This window comes from Cavia porcellus, unplaced genomic scaffold (genome assembly GCF_034190915.1).
Source record: "Cavia porcellus strain 051 isolate PalLab524CR breed Dunkin Hartley unplaced genomic scaffold, mCavPor4.1 scaffold_3, whole genome shotgun sequence".
Classification (NCBI taxonomy): domain Eukaryota; kingdom Metazoa; phylum Chordata; class Mammalia; order Rodentia; family Caviidae; genus Cavia; species Cavia porcellus.
The window spans coordinates 7,834,598-7,852,243 of record NW_026947486.1 but is presented as its reverse complement, the minus strand read 5'-3'; the positions used below and the strand labels follow the sequence as shown (position 1 = coordinate 7,852,243).

Sequence of the window (17,646 nt, the reverse complement as noted above, 5' to 3'; positions counted from 1 at the left end):
TACTAGTGAAATGCAGATCCTACTTCCCCATATTTATAGATTTACTCATCCTGCAAAACCTGTATCTGCATTTTCCAACATACCTATGTGCAATTATCCTTCTTACAATCTCCTTAAATTCATTTGATAAATGCAAAATAGAAATACATTTACAAAAGCCTGCTTTGTAAAACACACAAATGGAGGAACAACAAAATTTAATGGGCAGACTTTCAAAATAGAAGATTTTCAATGGCATAAAATGCCCCAGTCACAATCAAAATACTTGCTAGGAAAGCTTACTGGTTTGGCCCTCTTGCAATTCTTTTATTAAGCCAAATATTTTTAAAAATAATTCTGTTATTTCTAAAGTAAAAATAAGGAGAAAACAGTTTGGAATAAATCACTTCAAGCCCACTCCAATTCACTTTAGATTCAGGGAAGTGTGTGTTTATTTTAATGGCTAATCGGAAGGCACGTGAGATACCATGCCACAGCGGAACCAAGTATAAACTGAAAAGCATAAAATTTATTCCACACAGTTTGGAATAATGTTAGACTTCCTAAAATACTAAATTCCACAAAAATCTTCAACCATTTGATTAAAGTCCATATATACAGCAAAACCTTATATTCTGTTTCTAAGCAGGCCTTTTAGAAATTTAAGATTCAAACTGTAAAGTAGCTGTTTAGAAAAGTCACAGGTGACCCTATTTGACTGTTCGTGTTCTCCTTTCCAAGGTATTTGAGTAGGTTCCTTCAACACTCTTTTAAAAAATATTTTAAAAATTTATTATAGTAGAAGACACAGCACAAAAGCTTGTTGTGCCTCAAAATTATGCACAAAGAGCTGTAAGACTGTGTCCTCGGGCAATGGTTGGCTAGTCAGCAATCACAGTCAGACTGAGACACTGACCTGCATCAGCACTGTGGATGAGAAATCCCGCCCCAGCCCCTACTGCCACATAGGATGAACACTATTCTCAATGAGAAATGACAAATGAAAACAGTGTGTGTTGCAACAGGCACAATGTGTGGTGAAAGGGAGAAATGCTGGTGGGTTCTCTGGTTTGAAGGAGAGATATGCTGAACCAAAGGCCGACCGATTGGCTCCTTGCAAACTAAGTTTGCTGGAGGATGAACATGGGAGCACACAGAGAGGCTTCGTGGACTTTTCTGTGTTATAAATAGGCATCAAGAGTGGAGAGTTCCAGCCACATGCTCAGACTCTTGGTCTTGCCTGCAGAGGCAGTGGAGGCGGCAAAAACTCCAGTCTTCCCTTTTCCACCCAGCCTGGCCCCGCCCCTCTTTTCCCACCCTTCCTAGCCCTGCCCCTTCTTTCCTAACCCCGCCCCAGTCCAACCTCTGGCTTCCCACCTCCCTTCCAGGCGGCTCCCGGCGCCCGCTAAGCTCGGCAGTTGTGGGAGCCACAGTCGTCTTTTGCAACTCCCAGAGCGCGGAATAGCGGAGTGGGACCCGTGGTAAGTGGGGTAGCAGCGTAGCGCTAGGGAAATGATTGGGGAACCTGGTCCGAGCTAGGCGCCCGGGAAGAATCCGAGCGTGTGTGGGATGAGGGACTGACTAGGCGTGCTGTAGCATTGGTGGGGGCACTGCCTGAGGATGTCCGGCGGGGCAGCGTGCGGAGAAGAGTGCGCTGAGGCGGGAGCAGGCGAGGGTGTGTTTGAGAAAAAGAAGGAAGGAGTTCCAGAGACTGGAAGTCTGCACCCGGGCTTGGCAGAACTGGGAGGCTAGCCAAGGGGAGCTGGAAGATGTCCTAGCTTCAAGTTCAGTTCCCCTGTTTCCTGCCCCTGAGCAACGTCCCGGGCTCATTCCTTTCCCCTGCTCTGCCTTCTGACTGCTGAGTTGCCGGGAACATTCCCTGACTCTGGGGAGAGGATTTAGTGGAGGTGGGCTGTTGGCCTGGGTTAGTGCCAAGGAGGGTGTGGCGTTTGTGTGACTTTACCCCACCCCCCAGAATGTGTCCCTCTTCTAGTCCATTGTGCTCCTGGACATTTTAACAAAGGCTGTGACTGTTTTGTAGGCTGTGGCGGGCGGCAGCGGGGACGGATGTGTTTGTGTGTGTGTGTGTATGTGTGTATGTGTAGGGAGGGTGTTTGCCGAGTCGCGATGAGGCCCTGCGGGGCTGAGGATCTGGCGGGCGGGGGTGGGGGTACATGGGGGAGTGAAAGGAAGGGAACAACCTTCCCGCTTCAGCTTTTTTCTTCTTCCTGGTCTATGGCTTTTGATCAGTGTTGAAACGGCCCAGATGGGGATATGTGTGCGTGTGTGTGTGTGTGTGTGTGTGTGTGTGTGTGCGCGCGCGCGCGTGCGTGCGTGCGCGTGCGCTCGAGCTCTGACTGCAACTACTGGTTTTCTGATTGTACCTACAGAGCTTATCTAGTTCCTTAGAAAAGCAAAACTAATAGAATTCAAAGAAAATTAGTTGAATAATGGTGGTTGAATTAGGTGAAGTGACACGACTTAGAGCTAAATTATTCCTATTATGATAGTCATGTAAAGCCAGACTTTGAAGGATCTAAGTACTGTTTCACTCAAGAGAGTTTACGGAGTATGGGGGATGCAGTGAAAGTTTTAGGCAGACTCACTTAGGAACCTTTGAAAATGGCATTAGGGATACAAAACACTAGAGAAAATAATTATGGTATTGGATAAAGGTCCATAGGCTTTCATTTTCCATTTAAAATCTCTTACAAAACATGATATATGTGTTACTAAGCATAGACTTTTTTTACTCAGTTATTTTAACTTAATACAACAAAACAAGTTGAATTTCCTCCTCCTCCACCCCTTTCCCGTGATTGTCAATCTCGTTTTATAAACATTTACTCTAAGATCTGAAGTACAGTTAATCATATGATTGTTTCAACTCAGGTACTAAGTGATAGAATATTTTCTTGTTTTATTTTTATTTTACTCTTTTTTCTTTTCTTTCCTGTTATTTTAAGGCTTGTGGTGAAAACATTACCAAACGTGGCAGTGGGATTTCAAGAATGAATTTTTCTTTTCCAGTGCTTGATGAACTCCTATTCATCATTCAGTATTCAGCCTAGTTCAAGTATTGTAAAAATTTGACCACTTCAAATTAATCATCATCTTTTGTGTTAAATCGATACTGTTGACTTTGTCTCTATCTTGTTGCCAGAACTTCAGTTTTCTGTGTTATCAAAATATGCAAGGCTTCTTTGCATGTGATTAGACATCATAGATGTTAAATTCTATTAGAAAGATAGTTCATTTTGCATAAAGTTCATGTGATAATAGAAATTATGAATTTTGAAGTTGTATTTATTTTTTGGGCAATATTATTCCAATATGGAGGTGAAGGCAAAACTACATTCCTATGTACTTGGCATTGTTTATTCTTATAAAAGAAATGAAAAAGTTTTGCAGATAAAGGGAAAATAAGGATCAGCAAAAATCCAAGTTTAAAAAACTCTAACTTCTGATACCAAATCTAGTGAAAAATCAACACACAACAGAAAATCAACCATTTGTAGGAAGACATAAATAGGATACTGCTGGAATTTAGAAATTACTACAAATAAAGCCACTTTGCCAGATGCTAGTCTCTGAAGACTAATATAAATAAAGGGAGCTATAACTTAATTATTTGTATTATACTTCTAAATCTCAAGGTAGTTTGAGCCCTTAGCTAATGGGTTTCTTAGCATTACCTTATTTCCTGATAGCTGTGTTCTGACCATTTCTGAAATTTTATCTTTGACATCTCTTTCAAGTTCATTGGTATAACTGTTCTTTCAGTGATCTCTGGCATGTAAGAAGAATTAACTTCTAACTTCTCCTCACCAGATTCACTGAGTCTCCTCATCTTCACCACTAATTTGCATCTCCTAAATGGACTCACCCATTGAAAATGATCACTCATTTTATAAAAGAATGGAACTGATTCTTTAGTCTAAAAATGAGTCACAACTGACTATGCTTTAGTCCTGGTTTCTTTTACTGCAAACAACCTATTGTGGTTACTAGTAACTTTTATTTTTCTTCCCTCACATAATTTTTCACCACTCTACCTAAACATAAGGGGGCTTTTTGTGCATGTCACATTTTTAAATAACATTAACTATTGTCCACCCCAAACAGTTCAAGTTCATACTCAGTTTTTATAAATAAAATGTTAGACTCATTGGATAAGTCCATGAAAATTGTTTTATTTTTATTTTTTAAACTTTATTTAAAGAAAGACTAAACAAAACAGAAAATGGGTAGTAATAATACATATGTTCAAAGAAAAAATAAACAGTAAGAAATCACTAGTTGATGTTTACATAGTGTCCTCTTACAAATAGTTGTTCAAGATACAAAAGTGGAACATACAAAGTGGGAATTCAAACAGTGAGACTCCAAACAGATCTGTTCAACTATCCAACAAAATACTGATTATCAATCCTATACATTTAAACATACATGCAGTTACCCATACCTTCAATTATGAGATTGAACAAACCCAAGCAGGCTAATATCACTCTGAACAAAGAATAATACTATTGCTGGGTTTCACATTATGATACCCCAGGATCAGCACTGGGTACTTTAGTGTCTCTTTTTCTTCAAAGTATTTGTTCATTTTCTCATGTGTCATAAGATCAGTTCTCATAAACTGTTTATAGGTTCTATATATGCATGAGTCTTAACATGTATTTCTATCCTTTCTATATTAGAGGGAGAAAACAAAGCAAGACAAAACAAAACATATTCCTGCAAACACATGAAACAAAAAAAGACATATAAGACCATTGTACAAGGAGTTCTACCATAGTTCCTGTGTGGTCTCTTTTTATCTTCAATAGAATTGGCTATATCATCAGACATAGTATAATTGAATATATCAGTACATAACAGTATTAATAAAAACACAACTTTGTATCTAGTATAAAACTTCAAAAACAGGCAGTAATCAAACCAGAATGTGTATCATAGTGTCTTGTCATCTTTACTGTAGTTGCCTGTACTCTCAGACTTGATACTGCCAATCATATCAGTTTTGAATAAAATTTGTCAATACCAAACAGCAGTCAAACAAACCAGATTTAACTAAAATCAGTCATAATAAACTAGTATAAGTCATACAGGGCTCCAGATTAAGTTAATAGGAAATTAAAGATGATTACTGTCCTATACCCTGATGTTTTTGGGATAGCTGTCTGTGCCCTCAAATCTAATGCAAGTAGACAAACTGGGACAGCATAAAATCTACCTAAGCAGAGTGGTGAGAGTAATACGGGTTTTAAATCCTGATACACTATTAACAATATCTTCTGCAATATTTTTTAAGATTCTCCCTCCCCTTTCATTTCTCCAGGGTATGCTGTACATTTTTGGGTCTCACCAAGACCCTTGGTTTTAAATTACCGCCGGGGGGAGGCAACCTGCTGTTTACCTAAGTGGTTCCAAACCTTCTCTCTCCTGGACTTGATCTCTAATTGTATTCCTTTACCTATTAAAGCCTGTCTTTCCAACCTATCCACAAATACTGGTCTAGTTGCCCCTATTACTCTCTGGTTCTCTTGTCATATACAGCATTGTTTTCTCATATTTGATTTTCAGTCCATGTACTTACTCTTTTTCATGTTATTTATATTTCTTATAAATAGCACCTTGGTGGACCCTACCTCCTGATCTACTCTACATGTGTTTTTTTTTTTAAATTTAGTGTATCAAGTCCATCTATATTAGAGATTATAACCAACCTTCTCTGCTTCATTTCTGTTATGCTCTTTTTTTGCCATCAGTTGTCTGCTTTTCTTCTTCATTCTGTTTTCTGCTCCATTCATTGAGGCCTCTCTGCCACTGTTCCTGGAATCCTAGTACTTTTCTCTCTATATATATATAATGCCCTGCATTATTCTCTGTAAAGTTGGATTGGTGGTCGTTAATTTTCCAAGTTCCTCTTTGTCTTGGAAGAATCTTGTTTGCCCATTAATTTCTAGAGACAGTTTAGGAGAGTATATCAATCTGGGTTGGAGGTTATTTTCTTTCAGGGCTTGGAATATTTTGCTCCAGGCTCTTCTTAACTTGATGGTTTGTGTCCAGAAGTCTGTTGTTATTCTGAGGGGCCCTCCTTTGTAGGTTATGTGTTTCTTGTCTCTGCCATTATTCTGATGGTCTTCCTTTATGGGTTATCTGTTTCTTGTCTCTAACAGTTTTTAGTATTCTATTCTTATATTGAGTTTCTGGGATCTTGATTATTATATGCCTGGGTATAGCTGTGTTTTGGTTGTAGGTGGCTGGAGTTCTGTATGCATCATACATCTGAATATCATTTCCTTTTCCTATGCTTGGGAAGTTTTCCTTAATTATTTCTGTGAATAGCCTTTGTAGTTCCTTTGTTTGTACCCCTGCTTCTTCATTTACATTCTTTATTCTCAAGTTATAGATCCTCTTGTCATCTTCTAGCCTTTGTATTGTTACTGCTTGATTCCTTGTTATTTTTAAAATTTTTTTCTTTTCATAATCCCACATTGCAAACCTGTCCTCCAGTTTGGATAATCTATCTTTAGTTTCTTTCAAGCGGTTTTGTCATCTTTCCATAGTTTTTAATTTCCTGGTCATCTCTTTGAATCCACTTCATGTATTCTATATTTTCTTTATATTCTTCATCGAATGGTTCTCTCCTTTGTTCCTCCATTCTTTCATCTGTGTCTTCTTGAGGGGTGCTTAGCATCTCTTTTATTAATCTTCTTAAATCTTGCTTTACTTGGCTAAATATTTCCCTTTTGAACTCATCTATGAGGTCCCAAAGATATCTCTTTATGTCTGCTGGTACCGTGTCTGATATTGCATGTTTGCTGTCATCATTCTCCTTTGTATTTATCTGTATTTATGTGTTCTCAGGGATGGGACCTGGTGACTTTTTCTTGTTGCTTCCTCTTCCCATCTTTTTTGCTTCTTTTTTTCTTCTTCCAGTTTCTTTCTTTATTGGTTACAATTCTTTAGAAGCATGCTGGCTAGGTGACCCTTCCCACTGCAATGTGCTGGTGACTTGCAAACAGGGGCAGCATATGCTGGCTGCCTCCCCTCTGGGTCAGTCAATCTGCTGAGGCCTTTACTGTATTAGTGTGTGCTGCCTTACCTCCGGGTCAGTCAACATGCTGAGGCCTTCACTGTGTTCATGTCTGCCGCTGTCGTAGGGAATTGATTTCAGATAACCTATTGGGGTTAGCCAGGTTGCATGACCCAGGCCTAGCTTACTCCACCAATCTTGTTCGGGATGGGGACAACTGATTGAAGTCACTGCTGCCCCTTGTTCTTGCCAGTCCTGCCTGGTCCCAGAATGTCATCTGTTGGAGCCCCTTCCTCTGTGGAATGGTTTTATTCCTGTCACTCTCCACAGGTAGATGCAGGTTCCCTGCATGCTCAGCTCTCCATTTGGCTCACTGACCCCCAACCTCAGTGTGACTGTATTTCCAGTGAGTCGAAGCAGTGGGATTTAGGACAGCTCAGTAAGTCGCCGCTGCATGAGTTCGGGCACTGCAGTGGGAGCACTGAACCTCTTTAGCTGTTCCAATAGTAGCACTAGGGCTGTATGTTTGTGGTTCTTCTCACCTTAGTTTCTTCTTAGGATGAGAGAATTCATCTCCCTCTATTCAGGACTCCCCATGATGTATTATGTTGAATTCTAAGTTGATTATCTTAGGGAGCCTCTGTAGCTTGCTGTTATCTATCCTGCATCTTTGCTTGATTCTGAAAATTGCTTTAAATTCTACATCTTCTGTGCTCTAGACCCGCTCATCAAAAAAATATTCCAAATCAATCCATTGTATCTTTATTCTTAGATCTTTCCTCACCTTTGATTTCCACATCAAATTTCTATTTTCTTCTCTAATGTTGACTTTAAGGGTAGAGTATACTTAAAGCTAGTAGTGTCATATCTTGTAAAGTGTGGAGAGAAGACACTTGGATTTGATGATCAGGAGGTTTTCTTTTTGGTTTTGGGGTGTGTCAAGTGAAGAGAGTTGATTTAATTACCATTTCTCAGTTGATAGTTTATTATCATCATCATGACTAGAAAAAAAGGTAATTGAGGTAATGCTTCTTTAATCTGGTGTGTGTGTTAGATTCTCTTAGGGAACTGGTTAAACCAACATACTTATGTTTCATTCCTCTTGCCCAAGAGAAACTCATCAAATTACTATTTCAGGTTGTTTAATCTGGGCATGAAAAAATTCCAGGAGATTTTTGATATGAATGCTGCTTAAGAAATAATTCTTTGAGCAGTGGTGGTTAGGACATGTAGGTATTGAAAATCAACTACTTTTATTGATAAATTGTTGTCAAAGGACAAAGAAAGAAAAAGACTAAAGTTTGAAGATTTTAAGAAATCAAGACAATGTAAGTATCTGTGAGGTGAAAATTCTGGTAGAGAAGGGGAAGTGATTAAAGATGCAATTAATGCTTGGAGGACATAATTGATGTAATAGAGTACTGGAGAAGAAAAGTAGGGCAGAGTGAAAATATAGACCCTGAAAGAAAAGGAAAAAATGACAAAAAACAAATTTAAAGGTAAAAGTAGGTAAAGCTGAAGAAAATCTCTTCAGGTGTGGTTTGTTTGAATGCTACTATTCTTAAGTGGAATTTAAGTTAGTCTCTAAATTAAAATTAGAATGGATTTTTCAGGTCTAATAATGCTAGCAAAAAAGGGAGTCATTTCAGCTATGCTGCTTACCTCAAATAGTTACAAAGTTTTTCTAAAGCCTTTCCTATTTAGAAAGTGTCATGTTTAAAAGTTAATCGTAAATGTGCTAGGTTTTAGTGCTGTTTCTCAGTGCTGGATGCCAAACCGCCACACTGTAAGTTTTTATTCAATTAGTCAACTAGTATTTATGTATCTGTCAATAGTTAGGGAATATCTTTTTTTTTTTTTTTGGTCTTTTATTGGTACCAGGGATGGAACTCACAACTGCCTTCTTGCAAGGCAGGTGCTTATGCCGCTGAGCTAAATCCCCAGCCCCTGTCAGGGAATATTGTAAGCAGTGAGATTACAACATGGAATAAAGAAATAATACATGGTCAGACATTTCTGCCATCAAGTATCTTACCTTTTATTTGAAGGAGGCAGAATATAAGTAAAATATAAAAAATATAAGATACATATATATGTATATAAATATATATAATCATTTGTATGCAGACAGATATCACATAATGATGTTTTGTACAGGGATGGACCAAATACATGACAATAGTCCTATAAAATTTTAATGGAGCTGAAAAGTTACTATTATCTAGGAATGTAGTAGACATCATGACATTGTGGCACATGCATTATTCAAACATTTGTGATGATGTTAGTGTAAACAAGCTTACTTCACTGCAGATTGTATTTATTGAATTTATCACGATATACTTTTAATCATTATTTTAGAGTGTGGAACTTCAATTTAGAAAAAACAAAATTACTGTAAAATAGCATGTTGGTTTACTCTGGCAGTAACTTCATAAATCTTGTGTTTACTGTATTATTGAGTATATCAAGAGGTCATGTTAAGTGATGATCTATACCATATAAACTTCTGTAAGTATACTGTATTTTGCATGCCTAGGAACAAAATTTACTAAAGATGCATTTTTCAAAATATACCCAACTGGTAGATGATGCGTGACTACACACACACACACACACACACACACACACAGTCACATGTACTGTAGAAATATATCATATAGTATTGTATCTTTCTGGAGAAATACAAAGCAGATAATGTGACTAGGGGAACCACAGCAAGTATGCATATGTGATAGAATGCAGTATGTTTGACAGTGGGGTTCAAGGAAGGCTTCACTGTCAACACAGGCTCTTAGGACAGAAGACGATCATTTATTTAGAGGAAGAGTTTCTAGTAATATAAAAAAAGCAAGTGCAAAATTAATGAAGTAGGACCTTTTTGAGACTATTTGCTGTTAGTAGCAAAATAGTTCTGGTAGCTAAGAATAGCGTGGAGTGAATGATAAGCCACAGGGTCAGCTAAGCAAGAAGCAGTGTAGGAAGGTGGGAAAATCTCATAGAGCTTTTGCACTGGCTTTGTGAAGACACTGAAAGGTGAGAAGTATAGCCATTAGCAACTTTAAAGAGAGAGAGTAATCTTAACTGTAGATCTTACACAGATCTAACTGTGCAGAGAATAAAGTGTAAGTACAGAAGACAGACCAATTAGAAGAGAGGTCATGGAGAATTGTATTGAGGTAGTGTAATGCTGGAGCTGAGGATTAGTGATCAGATTTCCTGATTATTTGAAAGTATGAGGTAACAGAAGAAAGTTCAGGACGATGCCAATGATTTTTAACTAAGCAACTGAGAGAAAGAAGTAGTCATTTAGCAAAATGTGGAAGATTGTTAGAAGAAATTTCTGAAAACCAAGAATTAAGTATTGGCTATGTTGAGTTTGAGATGATTATTTCATATCCAGATAGCATTCATAGTAAATAATCAAATTTTTCTGAGTGAGAGGAAGAGGTAATTTCTTTTTAAAAACAAATAAAAAATTTTTGGCAGTTTTAGACTAACAGGAAGATTATGGAGAAAGTAGAGTTCTCTTATACACCCACCCTTCTCACACACAAGCAACTTACTGCCTTATCAGGATATCCTATGTCAGAATGGAGTATTTGTAATATACAGAGGTACATTGACACATCATTATCAGTTCATTGTTTGCATTAAGGTTTATTCTCAGTGTGAACACTATGGGTTTGGAAAATGCATAATGATTTGTATCCATTATTGTAGTGCCTTATGAAACAGTTTACTGCCTTAAATTTCCTCTGTTCTCTACCTGATCAACCCTTCCTCCTTTCTTCCCTAGGCCTTGCAAATCACTGATCCCTCTACTGTTTCTGTACTTTTGTATTGCTCAAAATATCATATAGGTCTGTATAATTCTTTTTGTATTTTGTTAGATTCATTTGCTAATATATTGTTGTAAATTTAATTTTACATTTATGAGAGATATTGGTGTGTATTTTTCTAGTAATTTTTGTTTAGGTTTGATTTTAGAGTAGTGCTGGCTTTATAGATTTTAGTGATTTTGAGAGATGACTGGGTTCATTTATGCTATAAAATTCCTTCTAATTACTACTTTTACTGCATTGCACAAATTTTGATAATTTGTATTATTTTATAAATATTTTCAAAATATTTTAAAATTTCTTTTGAGATTTCATCTTTGACCCACATATTAAAGTGTCTTGCTTGATCTCCACATACTTGAAAAATTCTAGCCACCTTCTAATAATGGATTCTCGTTAAATCCATAATGATCTGGGAGCAGGCAGTGCCTGATTTCTATTCTTTTAAATGTGTTAGGCTGATTTGTCTTATGTCCCAGAAGGTGATCAGCCTTGGTAAATGTTACTTGGTTCTTCAGAAGTATGTGTAATCCTTTGTTGCACGAAGCACCTTAACAGTAATTTCCAATTTGTCTTGAAGATGCTTTTGAAGTCAGTTGTGGCTTTACTGATTTGCTTCCTGCTGAGTCTGCCTATTTTTGCTTAGCAGAATATTAAAGTTCCCAGTCATCATAATGAATTTATCTGTTTGTCCTTGCAGTTCTATCAAATTTTGCCTCATCTATTTTGATACTGTTGTTAGATGCATACACAGTAAAGATTATCACGTCCTTTGCTATGATGTAGTGCTTTTTTATCTATGGCAATTTTCATTGCTCTGAAGACACTAAATGAAATGTATATAACTAATATGGTGATTTTTATTAGTAAAATTTAAAAGGAGACATTGGTGCAATTGTGTGCACCAGTGTGTGTGTGTGGTTGTTCACTTGCATATATGTTGGAGTCACAGGCAAGAAAATATTAGCTCCTGGCCTTTTGTTTTGGTTCTTCTTCCTGTTCAGGGTTTTGCAGACAGTCTTGTTTTATTTCAATATCTCTCCTACAATGTGATAGGAAAGTGACTTTGTAGGCCTGAAAACCTGGAAGACATTAGAAATAACACTGGCATTGCAAGTTGACTTGTAGCATCTCCTCAGAAAGTAAATTTACATATGCTAAACTTTAATTCAGCATTTATCAAATACCTTTGGTATGTAGTAAGTGTGTTTGTTAGCTTTACCCTTTTTAATTTGGGAATATGAATACTTCTTAATAATATTATGTAGCATAATGAAGTGAGACTCAAAGAGCAACAGACTGAGGGTAATCAAAAGTTTTAAAAAGTGCTGATGGTTGCTTTACTTTTTCCATTATTGTGTGATAATAATTGGTATAGCTATTTTCAAGCTTTTTCAAATTCACATGGTGAATTTTTGATAACACTTATCTTCTGAAAAAGCTCAGCAGTTAAATGGATCGGAATTGAAGTAACAATTTTAACCCTTGGAAAAATTTTCAGTGCCTAGCAATTTAAATCTAGCCAATCTTTAGGAAAATGTGTTATACTTTAAATCCTTGATATAGGGTAAGTTTACTGTGCTCTATTTTTCCTTTCAAAACTATGTCTTTGAAAATTGCTATCTTTTGGAGTCCCAGTTAACCAAATGCCTCATATTTTATTGACAAAGCCTTCTTATGTAATGTACTTTATGTTTTGTGAGTTTCCTGCAATTTATCTCTAGTGTTTCTGTTCTTAGTGGTTTGGTCTCTAGTATAATGCGTTCTGACTTTGTTAAAAAATATATATATGAAGAATTTACAACAGTAATTCACTTATGTTTGCTCTAGGGAGAAAGTGGGAAAAGTCTGAAACACAAATCCAGTTTTAATATTTGCTATCAGTGAAAAAAGTTAGTGGCCTATATTTCAAATTTCTTTTCCAGTATTAGAGTAACTTATGGGACTAGAATAATTATTTTGGCAAAGATATATTTTCTTTCATATCTAATTTTGTCCTCTTCAGTGTTTCATTCATTGTTCCCTTGTGTTAAAGAGAATCTTGTCATAGAAGTAAAAAAAAAAAAAACAAAGAAATGTCTTTCTTTAGATTCACAAGCAATACAAAATGCTTTTTACATACATATACAAGCAATACTATAACTGTTCTTTAAATTTTCAACTTTATTTTAAAATATAAATGATAGCTAATCACATGTATTAGTAGTGTTTTCTTTGTGTTTCTTTTTGTAAATTATGTATGTTCACTCAGTTTACACAATTGACCTTTGCAAAATTTTGAGTACTCCATTCCAATTGTATTATTTAAGGTTATTTACTTTTGTCTTCACACTGGATAGTCTTATCTTTGACTGGCCTTGTTTAGTAAATTTAATGTCCATTCTTAATCCAAATCTGCAATTCACAGAAAGTCAAAAGCCACTAACATTTAGGCATTACCATTCCCAGTGGTCTCGGAAAGCCCCATCTACCGCAAAAGGCTCAAAAATATTATATGAGTTCATCATTTTCAATTTTTTTGGTCTTTTTGAGACAGGGTTTCACTATGCAGTTCAGGCTGGCCTTGAGCTCACTTTCTAGCCCAAGCTGACCTTGAACTCAGCAGCACTCTTCCTGCCTCAGCCTCTGAAGTGCTGGGATTACTGGTGTGCCAAACTCAGCTTCATAAACCAGATTTCAAAGTATGTATGGTCTTGGCCTAATTGATCTCTGCTTGGTGTTTGCCTGGTACCAAGAAACGGTTACTAGAATCCTTGCCACTAGAGTGAGTGGACGTATTCCTACTTATCTTTCCTTCTTCTGACCAAAGGAATGTTATATTACAGCCATCTGCAGATCAAACAAATGGTCTGGAGAAAATTCTGGGTAAAATGGGATGTTGTTTTGTTTCCTCTGGAATCCCAACCCACTCTTGACAGCCCTGTCCTCTACAGGAGTGCAATGATAGTTCAGTATTGAAAATGGTGCTCAAATCATTTTTCTCCTAATTTTTTAAGTAACTCCCACATGGATTATCTTACTTAGTAAACCTTTTGGATTATCTTCCTTAGTAATAATTACAACAACTGTAAAGACAATAATCCTTACGCATCCTCTGAAATATTTTAATTATTTTTTCTTACCTTGTTAGATGCCATTTATACCCACTTAATGGGGAGAATACTCCAGTTTAAAAAGTAGAAGTGCTCAAGTCTACTTTGCTGGTACATGGTAGAACTGTAATTCTAGTCCAGGGTTCTCTGACACTTAAAGCTTAGAGTTGTTCTCAGGAAGTCTCAATGGATGGACCAGGCTGTTGGACTATCTCTTTCTATTGTGTTTCACAATGCAAACATGGAGTAAAACTATGTGATTAAGTAAAGAAAATGTACATTAAACATTTGTGCATGCATTTAAAGCATCCAACATTGTCCTTTAATATGAGGTAGTGCATAATGTGTATTAAATGAACAAATGATAATATATCAAATTAGTTATAAGGATGATCTCTGTGTATTTATCACAGAAACAGACATATGGTAGGTGTTCAAAAATGTACGTTGAATTGATCAGATTACTTGAATATTGTTGGATTAATGATAGTATCCACTGTACCATTATATTTAAAAAGATGATGATTATTGAGTATAAGTATTTGAGTCATAGATCTCATCTTCCACTGAAGAAAAGTATATTTTACTGGATTTGTTTTCCTTTTGGATTCCTCAGAATATTTGATATCGTATTATGAATTCTCCTTCTAAAAGAAGGCTTTTGTTTATCTGTTTCATATTACTTGACCCCTCACTTAATACTCAGAACTCCTCTTTCGATTTTTGCTTTTTGTCTGAATGACATCAGTTCATGACTTCAGGTGCATTGTGTGCACAGAAAATTCCCACATCTCTTTTGTGAGGTTTTTTTATTCTTGACGATCCAGAATTGTACGCATATCTGCCTACCTTAAATTTAAGTGCCTAATACAGTGCTTCTCCTTTTTACTACCCCATGTAAATATATCTAGTCTCCTTTCCCTTCATTGCCCGTATTGTTAAATGGGAAAAAGGCTTTGTGATCAAACCTCTGGGTCAGAAGCACTGTAAATAGAATCTAGCCACAGGGAATTCTCCTAGCCAATACTTTGGAAACATCACAGTCCTGATCCTAGAGTTAGGGCCCCTGAATTAATTGGCAAAAGATAATCTGTGTTAGTCTCTCCAAAGACATTTCTGCCTTTGTTTTCTTTCCAGTTAACTTTAGTCATCCTTGCTGGTGCAAGTAGGGATGGAAAGAGATGAAACTCTCTTTCTCATTGCCTCCTTTTATCAAGTGTAATAAATGAAATAATACACTTAGATTTTCATTTATGCAGATCTTGTTCCAAATATATGTTGCAAGTTTTTGGATTAAAATCATACATTTCTTCTGATATTTAATACTTCATTCATTATTTAATACTTCATTCATTATAATATGAATTAATGAATTACTTTGAGAGTTTATACTACATCTAGGTTTGGCATATCCCATTGTCCATCTGTGTCTCTCTGTCTCTTTGTCTTTCAATCTTCTAACTATCATCTATTGTCTATCTGTCTTCTATTTATTTATTTTTGCATTACTAGGGACTGAACCCTTGCACTGATCTATGTCCCCAGCCATTTTCTACTTTATTTTTTTTTAAATACGTCTTGCTACCTTGTTAGGTTTCTCAGGTTAGGTGTGAACTTGCAATTGTTCTGTTTCTGCCTCCCAAAGTCCTGGTAACTGTATAGCTCTTAATTCAGGAAGTCAGTTATAGTCTTTTGAATTTTCATTGAGGTTTCATATCCACAAAACTCTCTCAAAGTTTGTTATATTTTCTTCCATTGTTCATGTCTTTCCTAGTTGGGTAAGGGGCCACTGGTTGTTTTGCCAGTGGTTTTTCCTGTTTCTTCCAGTCCTCAGCAAAGGCCTGTTCAGTAACATTGTGCAGTTAACACAAACCTATTTCTCTAGGTCTATTTATAATTTATATTTCTATCCTATACTTATTGGACTTCGACTGATGGTTGTTCTATATTACTACATTGCGATACTGAAATCCTGTGTGGTTTTCTTTCTCTTTTTTCATTTGTCACACATTGAGTGGGACCAATTACTCTAAAACAGTATGTATATTGTCTCCAAACAGCCTTCAGTCATGCTGTCTCTGTATAATGTTGGCAAAGAAATTTAAGCATTCCCTTCTTACATTTAATCGCATTAAACACAACATTATAAAAGATGTTTCATTCTTCTTATTCCAAAAATATGTAGTGTAGATCTTCATGTAGTTTTGTTGAAAACTATGCATTTTACAAGATTGCCAAAAGTTTGTTTCTCACCTTTTGGGTAGAGATGAATCTCAGTTTCCATATGATCATCCATTATTTGTCTCTCTGTATATGTATTTAAACAAATATGACTCAAACTCATTTTGTTGGAGGGACCCCAGGCAACAGAACTAAGGTTCAGAGAGTTCTGATTTGGGCTTGTTTTACCAAGTAAAAGCTTTCTGAGCCTTATCAATGCCTAGAGTAGATGCTTCTGATTATAGCACACCACTGATTGCTTTATAGCCATAGCATTTTATTTGACTCACTCTATTTGACCAAAAGCAATAGCATTAATTTCAGGGAGTACTAGCAGACCTTAAATTATCATATTGTGGGACCAAGAGCAAATAGTTAGGGAAGTCAGGTAGCTGGAACAAGTGCTTTCTTCACTGTGCACAGCATATATGTCTCACAAATAGGTCTTCTGCTTTATGGGTGCCTGCATTTGGAATGGCCAGTTGCATTAGACTTCCCAGGAGGTGATAGGCTACTCTATTTAAAACCTCCATAATACACCTATTCTGTTATCACTTTCATTTAACTAATTCAGGGCTCAGTATTCTCCTTTTGGTGCTTCAAAAAATCTGAAATTGAATATCATTCTACTACTTCTAGTTCACAGAAAAGCGAAGTTAAGTATAGTGCAAAACAGCTTCACTGAGTAGCACCCTGACAAACTTGCACATTTCATACAAGCCACATGGGCAGTGATTGGCTCTATTCTGCTCAAATTCACAGAAAACTGTCTATGATTATTGCTAGAGCAAAGACTATAAGAAGCTAATGAGGGGCTGCTGTGAGGTAGTGACTCATCATTATTAAATGGGGAAGTGCCATAAGGCCATTTCTCACTCACCTAAGCTTCAGTTGTGTATAGGACTTTCTATCTTATACCCTGTAAAAATACAACCACAGGTTTTTTTTTTTTTTCTTCTTTCTTTTTGTACTGCGAATTGAACTCAGGATCTTGCACCTACAGGCAGGCAGGCGATTATGCCATTGAGTTATATCCCTGGTGCCTAGCCACAGGTTTCTCTGTAAATCTAGAAAACTTCTTTGGTTTAGTTTATCAAAGAGTATTCAGTAGTAGTATGTGCCATCCATTGGCCCATCTGTTCGTTCAATTTAGTGTCATCACATGGAGAGTAGGGACAAGGGAAACTGGTGTTATGCTATTTTGCTTTTGCTGTCTGTGTATGTAATAAATTGTCTCCTTACCAGCGAAATTAATGGAAGTTTGGCAAGCCAAACTGACAGTTGCTGTAAAATATAAGGGCTGATAAAAAGATTGTGTATGTTTATAAATTTTTTTTAAAAATGATTGCAGTAAGACACATTACCATTAGACTTACTCAAAATACTCCTCCTAGCCTTGAAAGCACTTACCTAATTGTTCTTGTCACTTTCTGAAGCAGTTTAGGAACTCCTTTTCTCTAGTGTCTTT

The 17,646-nt window shown here is 36.6% G+C and overlaps 1 protein-coding gene across 2 annotated transcripts in view; it reads left to right on the top strand.

The window, feature by feature from the left end:
• The first annotated feature begins 1,323 nt into the window (after positions 1 to 1,323).
• The window catches only part of Prrg1 (proline rich and Gla domain 1), a 103,104-nt gene continuing 86,781 nt past the window's right edge, over positions 1,324 to 17,646 (top strand). Inside the window, exons 1-2 of one of the 2 annotated variants that reach the window (XM_063245687.1) lie at positions 1,334 to 1,460; positions 10,824 to 10,887. The gene's annotated coding sequence lies outside the window, so the exon portion shown is untranslated. Of the gene's footprint in view, positions 1,461 to 10,823; positions 10,888 to 17,646 lie in introns of both variants that reach the window. The other variant, XM_013151988.3, reaches the window with a different exon arrangement.